This window comes from Symphalangus syndactylus, chromosome 15 (assembly GCF_028878055.3).
Source record: "Symphalangus syndactylus isolate Jambi chromosome 15, NHGRI_mSymSyn1-v2.1_pri, whole genome shotgun sequence".
NCBI classification, from domain to species: domain Eukaryota; kingdom Metazoa; phylum Chordata; class Mammalia; order Primates; family Hylobatidae; genus Symphalangus; species Symphalangus syndactylus.
Window position 1 is genome coordinate 1,534,985 of NC_072437.2, and position 14,410 is coordinate 1,549,394.

Below are 14,410 nucleotides of genomic sequence, written 5' to 3' on the forward strand. Positions count from 1 at the left end.
GATTGAGCAGTTTTGAAACACTCTGTCTGTAGAAAATGCAACTGGACATTCGTAGCGCTAAGTGGGTAATAGTGGAAAAAAGAATATGTTCAAATATAAACTACACAGAAACATTGTATGAAACTTCTTTCTGTTCTGTGCATTCAACTAACAGAGTTGAACCTTACTTTTGATTGAGCCTTTCTGAAACACTCTTTCTGTAGAAACTGCAATTGGACATTCTGAGCGCTAAGAGGCCTCTATTGGGAAAAATAATATCTTCAAATAAAAACTACACAGAAGCATTGTGTGAAACTTATTTCTGATATGTTCATTAAGCTAACAGAGTTAAACCATATTTTTGATTGCGCAGTTCTGAACACTCTTTCTGTAGAAAATGCAAGTGGACATTCGGAGCGCTAAGAGGGTAATAGTGGAAAAAGGAATATATTCAAATATAAACTACACAGTAGCATTCTGTGAAAATTCTTTCTCTTCTGTGCATTCAACTAACAGTGTTGAACCTTACTTTTGATTGAGCCGTTCTGAAACACTCTTTCTGTAGAAATTGCAATTGGACATGCTAAGCGCTAAGAGGCCTACATTGGGAAAAAGAATATCTTCAAATAAAAACTACACAGATGCATTCTGTGAAACTTATTTCTGATCTGTAAATTCAGTTAACACAGATAAAACATATTTTTGATTGAGCAGTTATGAAACACTCTTTTTGTAGAAAATGCAAGTGGAGATTCGGAGCGCTAAGAGGGTAATAGTGGAAAAAGGAATATATTCAAATATAAACTACACAGTAGCATTCTGTGAAAATTCTTTCTGTTCTGTGCATTCAACTAACAGAGTTGAACCTTAGTTTTGATTGAGCCGTTCTGAAACACTCTTTCTGTAGAAACTGCAATTGGACATTCTGAGCGCTAAGAGGCCTATATTGGGAAAAAGAATGTCTACAAATAAAAACTACACAGAAGAATTGTGTGAAACTTCTTTCTGTTCTGTTTGTTCAACTAAAAGATTTGAACCTTAGTTTTGATTGAGCCGTTCTGAAACACACTTTCTGTAGAAAATACAAGTGGAGATTCGGAGCGCTAAGAGGGTAATAGTGGAAAAAGGAATGTCTCCAAATATAAACTACACAGAATCATTCTGTGAAACTTCTTTCTGATCTGTGCATTCAGCTAACAGAGTTAAACCATACTTTTGATTGAGCAGATCTGAACACTCTTTCTGTAGAAAATGCAACTGGACATTTGGAGCGCTAAGAGAGTAGTAGTGGAAAAAGGAATATATTCAAATATAAACTACACAGAAGCATTCTGTGAAACTTCTTTCTGATCTGAGCATTCAGCTAACAGAGTTAAACCATACTTTTGATTGAGCAGTTTTGAAACACTCTGTCTGTAGAAAATGCAACTGGACATTCGTAGCGCTAAGTGGGTAAGAGTGGAAAAAAGAATATGTTCAAATATAAACTACACAGAAGCATTGTATGAAACTTCTTTCTGTTCTGTGCATTCAACTAACAGAGTTGAACCTTACTTTTGATTGAGCCTTTCTGAAACACTGTTTCTGTAGAAACTGCAATTGGACATTCTGAGCGCTAAGAGGCCTCTATTGGGAAAAATAATATCTTCAAATAAAAACTACACAGAAGCATTGTGTGAAACTTATTTCTGATATGTTCATTAAGCTAACAGAGTTAAACCATATTTTTGATTGCGCAGTTCTGAACACTCTTTCTGTAGAAAATGCAAGTGGACATTCGGAGCGCTAAGAGGGTAATAGTGGAAAAAGGAATATATTCAAATATAAACTACACAGTAGCATTCTGTGAAAATTCTTTCTCTTCTGTGCATTCAACTAACAGAGTTGAACCTTACTTTTGATTGAGCCGTTCTGAAACACTCTTTCTGTAGAAATTGCAATTGGACATGCTAAGCGCTAAGAGGCCTACATTGGGAAAAAGAATATCTTCAAATAAAAACTACACAGATGCATTCTGTGAAACTTATTTCTGATCTGTAAATTCAGTTAACAGAGATAAAACATATTTTTGATTGAGCAGTTATGAAACACTCTTTTTGTAGAAAATGCAAGTGGAGATTCGGAGCGCTAAGTGGGTACTAGTGGAAAAAGGAATGTCTTCAAATATAAACTACACAGAATCATTCGGTGAAACTTCCTTCTGATCTGTGCATTCAGCTAACAGAGTTAAACCATACTTTTGATTGAGTAGATCTGAACAATCTTTCTGTAGAAAATGCAACTGGACATTCGGAGCGCTAAGAGCGTAGTAGTGGAAAAAGGAATATATTCAAATATAAACTACACAGAAGCATTCTGTGAAACTTCTTTCTGATATGAGCATTCAGCTAACAGGGTTAAACCATACTTTTGATTGAGCAGTTTTGAAACAATCTGTCTGTAGAAAATGCAACTGGAGATTCGTAGCGCTAAGTGGGTAATAGTGGAAAAAAGAATATGTTCAAATATAAACTACACAGAAGCATTGTATGAAACTTCTTTCTGTTCTGTGCATTCAACTAACAGAGTTGAACCTTACTTTTGATTGAGCCGTTCTGAAACACTCTTTCTGTAGAAACTGCAATTGGACATTCTGAGCGCTAGGAGGCCTATATTGGGAAAAAGAATATATACAAATAAAAACTACACAGAAGAATTGTGTGAAACTTCTTTCTGTTCTGTTTGTTCAACGAAAAGAGTTGAACCTTAGTTTTGATTGAGCCGTTCTGAAACACTCTTTCTGTAGAAAATGCAAGTGGAGATTCGGAGTGCTTAGAGGGTAATAGTGGAAAAAGGAATGTCTCCAAATATAAACTACACAGAATCATTCTGTGAAACTTCTTTCTGATCTGAGCATTCAGCTAACAGAGTTAAACCATACTTTTGATTGAGCAGTTTTGAAACACTCTGTCTGTAGAAAATGCAACTGGACATTCGTAGCGCTAAGTGGGTAATAGTGGACAAAAGAATGTGTTCAAATATAATCTACACAGAAGCATTGTATGAAACTTCTTTCTGTTCTGTGCATTCAACTAACAGAGTTGAACCTTACCTTTGATTGAGCCTTTCTGAAACACTCTTTCTGTAGAAAGTGCAATTGGACATTCTGAGCGCTAAGAGGCCTCTATTGGGAAAAATAATATCTTCAAATAAAAACTACACAGAAGCATTGTGTGAAACTTATTTCTGATATGTTCATTAAGCTAACAGAGTTAAACCATATTTTTGATTGCGCAGTTCTGAACACTCTTTCTGTAGAAAATGCAAGTGGACATTCGTAGCGCTAAGAGGGTAATAGTGGAAAAAGGAATATATTCAAATATAAACTACACAGTAGCATTCTGTGAAAATTCTTTCTGTTCTGTGCATTCAACTAACAGAGTTGAACCTTACTTTTGATTGAGCCGTTCTGAAACACTCTTTCTGTAGAAACTGCAATTGGACATTCTGAGCGCTAAGAGGCCTATATTGGGAAAAAGAATGTCTACAAATAAAAACTACACAGAAGAATTGTGTGAAACTTCTTTCTGTTCCGTTTGTTCAACTAAAAGAGTTGAACCTTAGTTTTGATTGAGCCGTTCTGAAACACTCTTTCTGTAGAAAATGCAAGTGGAGATTCGGAGCGCTAAGAGGGTAATAGTGGAAAAAGGAATGTCTCCAAATATAAACTACACAGAATCATTCTGTGAAACTTCTTTCTCATCTGTGCATTCAGCTAACAGATTTAAACCATACTTTTGATTGAGCAGATCTGAACACTCTTTCTGTAGAAAATGCAACTGGACATTTGGAGCGCTAAGAGAGTAGTAGTGGAAAAAGGAATATATTCAAATATAAACTACACAGAAGCATTCTGTGAAACTTCTTTCTGATCTGAGCATTCAGCTAACAGAGTTAAACCATACTTTTGATTGAGCAGTTTTGAAACACTCTGTCTGTAGAAAATGCAAATGGACATTCGTAGCGCTAAGTGGGTAATAGTGGAAAAAAGAATATGTTCAAATATAAACTACACAGAAGCATTGTAAGAAACTTCTTTCTGTTCTGTGCATTCAACTAACAGAGTTGAACCTTACTTTTGATTGAGCCTTTCTGAAACACTCTTTCTGTAGAAACTGCAATTGGACATTCTGAGCGCTAAGAGGCCTCTATTGGGAAAAATAATATCTTCAAATAAAAACTACACAGAAGCATTGTGTGAAACTTATTTCTGATATGTTCATTAAGCTAACAGAGTTAAACCATATTTTTGATTGCGCAGTTCTGAACACACTTTCTGTAGAAAATGCAAGTGGACATTCGGAGCGCTAAGAGGGTAATAGTGGAAAAACGAATATATTCAAATATAAACTACACAGTAGCATTCTGTGAAAATTATTTCTGTTCTGTGCATTCAACTAACAGAGTTGAACCTTACTTTTGATTGAGCCGTTCTGAAACACTCTTTCTGTAGAAATTGCAATTGGACATGCTAAGCGCTAAGAGGCCTACATTGGGAAAAAGAATATCTTCAAATAAAAACTACACAGATGCATTCTGTGAAACTTATTTCTGATCTGTAAATTCAGTTAACAGAGATAAAACATATTTTTGATTGAGCAGTTATGAAACACTCTTTTTGTAGAAAATGCAAGTGGAGATTCGGAGCGCTAAGAGGGTACTAGTGGAAAAAGTAATGTCTTCAAATATAAACTACACAGAATCATTCGGTGAAACTTCCTTCTGATCTGTGCATTCAGCTAACAGAGTTAAACCATACTTTTGATTGAGTAGATCTGAACAATCTTTCTGTAGAAAATGCAACTGGACATTCGGAGCGCTAAGAGCGTAGTAGTGGAAAAAGGAATATATTCAAATATAAACTACACAGAAGCATTCTGTGAAACTTCTTTCTGATATGAGCATTCAGCTAACAGGGTTAAACCATACTTTTGATTGAGCAGTTTTGAAACAATCTGTCTGTAGAAAATGCAACTGGACATTCGTAGCGCTAAGTGGGTAATAGTGGAAAAAAGAATATGTTCAAATATAAACTACACAGAAGCATTGTATGAAACTTCTTTCTGTTCTGTGCATTCAACTAACAGAGTTGAACATTATTTTGATTGAGCCGTTCTGAAACACTCTTTCTGTAGAAACTGCAATTGGACATTCTGAGCGCTAGGAGGCCTATATTGGGAAAAAGAATGTCTACAAATATAAACTACACAGAAGAATTGTGTGAAACTTCTTTCTGTTCTGTTTGTTCAACGAAAAGAGTTGAACCTTAGTTTTGATTGAGCCGTTCTGAAACACTCTTTCTGTAGAAAATGCAAGTGGAGATTCGGAGTGCTTAGAGGGTAATAGTGGAAAAAGGAATATCTCCAAATATAAACTACACAGAATCATTCTGTGAAACTTCTTTCTGATCTGTGCATTCAGCTAACAGAGTTAAACCATACTTTTGATTGAGCAGATCTGAACACTCTTTCTGTAGAAAATGCAACTGGACATTTGGAGCGCTAAGAGAGTAGTAGTGGAAAAAGGAATATATTCAAATATAAACTACACAGAAGCATTCTGTGAAACTTCTTTCTGATCTGAGCATTCAGCTAACAGAATTAAACCATACTTTTGATTGAGCTGTTTTGAAACACTCTGTCTGTAGAAAATGCAACTGGACATTCGTAGCGCTAAGTGGGTAATAATGGAAAAAAGAATATGTTCAAATATAAACTACACAGAAGCATTGTATGAAACTACTTTCTGTTCTGCGCATTCAACTAACAGAGTTGAACCTTACTTTTGATTGATCCTTTCTGAAACACTCTTTCTGTAGAAACTGCAATTGGACATTCTGAGTGCTAAGAGGCCTCTATTGGGAAAAATAATATCTTCAAATAAAAACTACACAGAAGTATTGTGTGAAACTTATTTCTGATATGTTCATTAAGCTAACAGAGTTAAACCATATTTTTGATTGCGCAGTTCTGAACACTCTTTCTGTAGAAAATGCAAGTGGACATTCGGAGCGCTAAGAGGGTAATAGTGGAAAAAGGAATATATTCAAATATAAACTACACAGTAGCATTCTGTGAAAATTCTTTCTGTTCTGTGCATTCAACTAACAGAGTTGAACCTTACTTTTGATTGAGCCGTTCTGAAACACTCTTTCTGTAGAAACTGCAATTGGACATGCTAAGCGCTAAGAGGCATATATTGGGGAAAAGAATATCTTCAAATAAAAACTACACAGATGCATTCTGTGAAACTTATTTCTGATCTGTAAATTCATTTAACAGAGATAAAACATATTTTTGATTGAGCAGTTATGAAACACTCTTTTTGTAGAAAATGCAAGTGGAGATTCGGAGCGCTAAGAGGGTACTAGTGGAAAAAGGAATGTCTTCAAATATAAACTACACAGAATCATTCGGTGAAACATCTTTCTGATCTGTGCATTCAGCTAACAGAGTTAAACCATACTTTTGATTGAGTAGATCTGAACAATCTTTGTGTAGAAAATGCAACTGGACATTCGGAGCGCTAAGAGCGTAGTAGTGGAAAAAGGAATATATTCAAATATAAACTACACAGAAGCATTCTGTGAAACTTCTTTCTGATATGAGCATTCAGCTAACAGAGTTAAACCATACTTTTGATTGAGCAGTTTTGAAACACTCTGTCTGTAGAAAATGCAACTGGACATTCGTAGCGCTAAGTGGGTAATAGTGGAAAAAAGAATATGTTCAAATAGAAACTACACAGAAGCATTGTATGAAACTTCTTTCTGTTCTGTGCATTCAACTAACAGAGTTGAACCTTACTTTTGATTGAGCCGTTCTGAAACACTCTTTCTGTAGAAACTGCAATTGGACATTCTGAGCGCTAGGAGGCCTATATTGGGAAAAAGAATGTCTACAAATAAAAACTACACAGAAGAATTTTGTGAAACTTCTTTCTGTTCTGTTTGTTCAACGAAAAGAGTTGAACCTTAGTTTTGATTGAGCCGTACTGAAACACTCTTTCTGTAGAAAATGCAAGTGGAGATTCGGAGTGCTTAGAGGGTAATAGTGGAAAAAGGAATGTCTCCAAATATGAACTACACAGAATCATTCTGTGAAACTTCTTTCTGATCTGTGCATTCAGCTAACAGAGTTAAACCATACTTTTGATTGAGCAGATCTGAACACTCTTTCTGTAGAAAATGCAACTGGACATTTGGAGCGCTAAGAGAGTAGTAGTGGAAAAAGGAATATAGTCAAATATAAACTACACAGAAGCATTCTGTGAAACTTCTTTCTGATCTGAGCATTCAGCTAACAGAGATAAACCATACTTTTGATTGAGCAGTTTTGAAACACTCTGTCTGTAGAAAATGCAACTGGACATTCGTAGCGCTAAGTGGGTAATAGTGGAAAAAAGAATATGTTCAAATATAAACTACACAGAAGCATTGTATGAAACTTCTTTCTGTTCTGTGCATTCAACTAACAGAGTTGAACCTTACTTTTGATTGAGCCTTTCTGAAACACTCTTTCTGTAGAAACTGCAATTGGACATTCTGAGCGCTAAGAGGCCTCTATTGGGAAAAATAATATCTTCAAATAAAAACTACACAGAAGCATTGTGTGAAACTTATTTCTGATATGTTCATTAAGCTAACAGAGTTAAACCATACTTTTGATTGCGCAGTTCTGAACACTCTTTCTGTAGAAAATGCAAGTGGACATTCGGAGCGCTAAGAGGGTAGTAGTGCAAAAAGGAATATATTCAAAAATAAACTAAACAGTAGCATTCTGTGAAAATTCTTTCTGTTCTGTGCATTCAACTAACAGAGTTGAACCTTACTTTTGATTGAGCCGTTCTGAAACACTCTTTCTGTAGAAACTGCAATTGGACATGCTAAGCGCTAAGAGGCCTACAATGGGAAAAAGAATATCTACAAATAAAAACTACACAGATGCATTCTGTGAAACTTATTTCTGATCTGTAAATTCAGTTAACAGAGATAAAACATATTTTTGATTGAGCAGTTATGAAACACACTTTTTGTAGAAAATGCAAGTGGAGATTCGGAGCGCTAAGGGGGTAATAGTGGAAAAAGGAATGTCTTCAAATATAAACTACACAGAATCATTCGGTGAAACTTCTTTCTGACCTGTGCATTCAGCTAACAGAGTTAAACCATACTTTTGATTGAGCAGATCTGAACACTCTTTCTGTAGAAAATGCAACTGGACATTTGGAGCGCTAAGAGCGTAGTAGTGGAAAAAGGAATATATTCAAATATAAACTACACAGAAGCATTCTGTGAAACTTCTTTCTGATCTGAGCATTCAGCTAACAGAGTTAAACCATACTTTTGATTGAGCAGTTTTGAAACACTCTGTCTGTAGAAAATGCAACTGGACATTCGTAGCGCTAAGTGGGTAATAGTGGAAAAAAGAATATGTTCAAATAGAAACTACACAGAAGCATTGTATGAAACTTCTTTCTGTTCTGTGCATTCAACTAACAGAGTTGAACCTTACTTTTGATTGAGCCGTTCTGAAACACTCTTTCTGTAGAAACTGCAATTGGACATGCTAAGCGCTAAGAGGCCTACATTGGGAAAAAGAATATCTTCAAATAAAAACTACACAGATGCATTCTGTGAAACTTATTTCTGATCTGTAAATTCAGTTAACAGAGATAAAACATATTTTTGATTGAGCAGTTATGAAACACTCTTTTTGTAGAAAATGCAAGTGGAGATTCGGATCGCTAAGAGGGTATTAGTGGAAAAAGGAATGTCTTCAAATATAAACTACACAGAATCATTCGGTGAAACTTCCTTCTGATCTGTGCATTCAGCTAACAGAGTTAAACCATACTTTTGATTGAGTAGATCTGAACACTCTTTCTGTAGAAAATGCAACTGGATATTCGGAGCGCTAAGAGCGTAGTAGTGGAAAAAGGAATATATTCAAATATAAACTACACAGAAGCATTCTGTGAAACTTCTTTCTGATCTGAGCATTCAGCTAACAGAGTTAAACCATACTTTGGATTGAGCAGTTTTGAAACACTCTGTCTGTAGAAAATGCAACTGGACATTCGTAGCGCTAAGTGGGTAATAGTGGAAAAAAGAATATGTTCAAATATAAACTACACAGAAGCATTGCATGAAACTTCTTTCTGTTCTGTGCATTCAACTAACAGAGTTGAACCTTACTTTTGATTGAGCCTTTCTGAAACACTCTTTCTGTAGAAACTGCAATTCGACATTCTGAGCGCTAAGAGGCCTCTATTGGGAAAAATAATATCTTCAAATAAAGCTACACAGAAGCATTGTGTGAAACTTATTTCTGATATGTTCATTAAGCTAACAGAGTTAAACCATACTTTTGATTGCGCAGTTCTGAACACTCTTTCTGTAGAAAATGCAAGTGGACATTCGGAGCGCTAAGAGGGTAATAGTGGAAAAAGGAATATATTCAAATATAAACTACACAGTAGCATTCTGTGAAAATTCTTTCTGTTCTGTGCATTCAACTAACAGAGTTGAACCTTACTTTTGATTTAGCCGTTCTGAAACACTCTTTCTGTAGAAACTGCAATTGGACATGCTAAGCACTAAGAGGCCTACATTGGGAAAAAGAATATCTTCAAATAAAAACTACACAGATGCATTCTGTGAAACTTATTTCTGATCTGTAAATTCAGTTAAAAGAGATAAAACATATTTTTGATTGAGCAGTTATGAAACACTCTTTTATTAGAAAATGCAAGTGGAGATTCGGAGCGCTAAGAGGGTACTAGTGGAAAAAGGAATGTCTTCAAATATAAACTACACAGAATCATTCGGTGAAACTTCCTTCTGATCTGTGCATTCAGCTAACAGAGTTAAACCATACTTTTGATTGAGTAGATCTGAACACTCTTTCTGTAGAAAATGCAACTGGACATTCGGAGCGCTAAGACCGTAGTAGTGGAAAAAGGAATATATTCAAATATAAACTACACAGAAGCATTCTGTGAAACTTCTTTCTGATCTGAGCATTCAGCTAACAGAGTTAAACCGTACTTTTGATTGAGCAGTTTTGAAACACTCTGTCTGTAGAAAATGCAACTGGACATTCGTAGCGCTAAGTGGGTAATAGTGGAAAAAAGAATATGTTCAAATAGAAACTACACAGAAGCATTGTATGAAACTTCTTTCTGTTCTGTGCATTCAACTAACAGAGTTGAACCTTACTTTTGATTGAGCCGTTCTGAAACACTCTTTATGTAGAAACTGCAATTGGACATTCTGAGCGCTAAGAGGCCTATATTGGGAAAAAGAATGTCTGCAAATAAAAACTACACAGAATAATTGCGTGAAACTTCTTTCTGTTCTGTTTGTTCAACTAAAAGAGTTGAACCTTAGTTTTGATTGAGCCGTTCTGAAACACTCTTTCTGTAGAAAATGCAAGTGGACATTCGGAGCGCTAAGAGGGTAATAGTGGAAAAAGGAATGTCTCCAAATATAAACTACACAGAATCATTCTGTGAAACTTCTTTCTGATCTGTGCATTCAGCTAACAGAGTTAAACCATACTTTTGATTGAGCAGATTTGAACACTCTTTCTGTAGAAAATGCAACTGGACATTTGGAGCGCTAAGAGAGTAGTAGTGGAAAAAGGAATATATTCAAATATAAACTACACAGAAGCATTCTGTGAAACTTCTTTCTGATCTGAGCATTCAGCTAACAGAGTTAAACCATACTTTTGATTGAGCAGTTTTGAAACACTCTGTCTGTAGAAAATGCAACTGGACATTTGTAGCGCTAAGTGGGTAATAGTGGAAAAAAGAATATGTTCAAATATAAACTACACAGAAGCATTGTATGAAACTTCTTTCTGTTCTGTGCATTCAACTAACAGAGTTGAACCTTACTTTTGATTGAGCCTTTCTGAAACACTCTTTCTGTAGAAACTGCAATTGGACATTCTGAGCGCTAAGAGGCCTCTATTGGGAAAAATAATATCTTCAAATAAAAACTACACAGAAGCATTGTGTGAAACTTATTTCTGATATGTTCATTAAGTTAACAGAGTTAAACCATATTTTTGATTGCGCAGTTCTGAACACTCTTTCTGTAGAAAATGCAAGTGGACATTCGGAGCGCTAAGAGGGTAATAGTGGAAAAAGTAATATATTCAAATATAAACTACACAGTGGCATTCTGTGAAAATTCTTTCTGTTCTGTGCATTCAACTAACAGAGTTGAACCTTACTTTTGATTGAGCCGTTGTGAAACACTGTTTCTGTAGAAACTGCAATTGGACATGCTAAGCGCTAAGAGGCCTACATTGGGAAAAAGAAAATCTTCAAATAAAAACTACACAGATGCATTCTGTGAAACTTATTTCTGATCTGTAAATTCAGTTAACAGAGATAAAACATATTTTTGATTGAGCAGTTATGAAACACTCTTTTTGTAGAAAATGCAAGTGGAGATTCGGAGCGCTAAGTGGGTACTAGTGGAAAAAGGAATGTCTTCAAATATAAACTACACAGAATCATTCGGTGAAACTTCCTTCTGATCTGTGCATTCAGCTAACAGAGTTAAACCATACTTTTGATTGAGTAGATCTGAACAATCTTTCTGTAGAAAATGCAACTGGACATTCGGAGCGCTAAGAGCGTAGTAGTGGAAAAAGGAATATATTCAAATATAAACTACACAGAAGCATTCTGTGAAATTTCTTTCTGATATGAGCATTCAGCTAACAGGGTTAAACCATACTTTTGATTGAGCAGTTTTGAAACAATCTGTCTGTAGAAAATGCAACTGGACATTCGTAGCGCTAAGTGGGTAATAGTGGAAAAAAGAATATGTTCAAATAGAAACTACACAGAAGCATTGTATGAAACTTCTTTCTGTTCTGTGCATTCAACTAACAGAGTTGAACCTTACTTTTGATTGAGCCGTTCTGAAACACTCTTTCTGTAGAAACTGCAATTGGACATTCTGAGCGCTAAGAGGCCTATATTGGGAAAAAGAATGTCTACAAATAAAAACTACACAGAAGAATTGTGTGAAACTTCTTTCTGTTCTGTTTGTTCAACGAAAAGAGTTGAACCTTCGTTTTGAATGAGCCGTTCTGAAACACTCTTTCTGTAGAAAATGCAAGTGGAGATTCGGAGTGCTTAGAGGGTAATAGTGGAAAAAGGAATGTCTCCAAATATAAACTACACAGAATCATTCTGTGAAACTTCTTTCTGACCTGTGAATTCAGCTAAGAGAGTTAAACCATACTTTTGATTGAGCAGATCTGAACACTCTTTCTGTAGAAAATGCAACTGGACCTTTGGAGCGCTAAGAGAGTAGCAGTGGAAAAAGGAATATATTCAAATATAAACTACACAGAAGCATTCTGTGAAACTTCTTTCTGATCTGAGCATTCAGCTAACAGAGTTAAACCATACTTTTGATTGAGCAGTTTTGAAACACTCTGTCTGTAGAAAATGCAACTGGACATTCGTAGCGCTAAGTGGATAATAGTGGAAAAAAGAATATGTTCAAATATAAACTACACAGAAGCATTGTATGAAACTTCTTTCTGTTCTGTGCATTCAACTAACAGAGTTGAACCTTACTTTTGATTGAGCCTTTCTGAAACACTCTTTCTGTAGAAACTGCAATTCGACATTCTGAGCGCTAAGAGGCCTCTATTGGGAAAAATAATATCTTCAAATAAAAACTACACAGAAGCATTGTGTGAAACTTATTTCTGATATGTTCATTAAGCTAACAGAGTTAAACCATACTTTTGATTGCGCAGTTCTGAACACTCTTTCTGTAGAAAATGCAAGTGGACATTCGGAGCGCTAAGAGGGTAATAGTGGAAAAAGGAATATATTCAAATATAAACTACACAGTAGCATTCTGTGAAAATTCTTTCTGTTCTGTGCATTCAACTAACAGAGTTGAACCTTACTTTTGATTTAGCCGTTCTGAAACACTCTTTCTGTAGAAACTGCAATTGGACATGCTAAGCGCTAAGAGGCCTACATTGGGAAAAAGAATATCTTCAAATAAAAACTACACAGATGCATTCTGTGAAACTTATTTCTGATCTGTAAATTCAGTTAAAAGAGATAAAACATATTTTTGATTGAGCAGTTATGAAACACTCTTTTTGTAGAAAATGCAAGTGGAGATTCGGAGCGCTAAGAGGGTAATAGTGGAAAAAGGAATGTCTTCAAATATAAACTACACAGAATCATTCGGTGAAACTTCTTTCTGATCTGTGCATTCGGCTAACAGAGTTAAACCATACTTTTGATTGAGCAGATCTGAACACTCTTTCTGTAGAAAATGCAACTGGACATTTGGAGCGCTAAGAGCGTAGTAGTGGAAAAAGGAATATATTCAAATATAAACTACACAGAAGCATTCTGTGAAACTTCTTTCTGATCTGAGCATTCAGCTAACAGAGTTAAACCATACTTTTGATTGAGCAGTTTTGAAACACTCTGTCTGTAGAAAATGCAACTGGACATTCGTAGCGCTAAGTGGGTAATAGTGGAAAAAAGAATATGTTCAAATATAAACTACACAGAAGCATTGTATGAAACTTCTTCCTGTTCTGTGCATTCAACTAACAGAGTTGAACCTTACTTTTGATTGAGCCTTTCTGAAACACTCTTTCTGTAGAAACTGCAATTGGACATTCTGAGCGCTAAGAGGCCTCTATTGGGAAAAATAATATCTTCAAATAAAAACTACACAGAAGCATTGTGTGAAACTTATTTCTGATATGTTCATTAAGTTAACAGAGTTAAACCATATTTTTGATTGCGCAGTTCTGAACACTCTTTCTGTAGAAAATGCAAGTGGACATTCGGAGCGCTAAGAGGGTAATAGTGGAAAAAGTAATATATTCAAATATAAACTACACAGTGGCATTCTGTGAAAATTCTTTCTGTTCTGTGCATTCAACTAACAGAGTTGAACCTTACTTTTGATTGAGCCGTTCTGAAACACTGTTTCTGTAGAAACTGCAATTGGACATGCTAAGCGCTAAGAGGCCTACATTGGGAAAAAGAAAATCTTCAAATAAAAACTACACAGATGCATTCTGTGAAACTTATTTCTGATCTGTAAATTCAGTTAACAGAGATAAAACATATTTTTGATTGAGCAGTTATGAAACACTCTTTTTGTAGAAAATGCAAGTGGAGATTCGGAGCGCTAAGTGGGTACTAGTGGAAAAAGGAATGTCTTCAAATATAAACTACACAGAATCATTCGGTGAAACTTCCTTCTGATCTGTGCATTCAGCTAACAGAGTTAAACCATACTTTTGATTGAGTAGATCTGAACAATCTTTCTGTAGAAAATGCAACTGGACATTCGGAGCGCTAAGAGCGTAGTAGT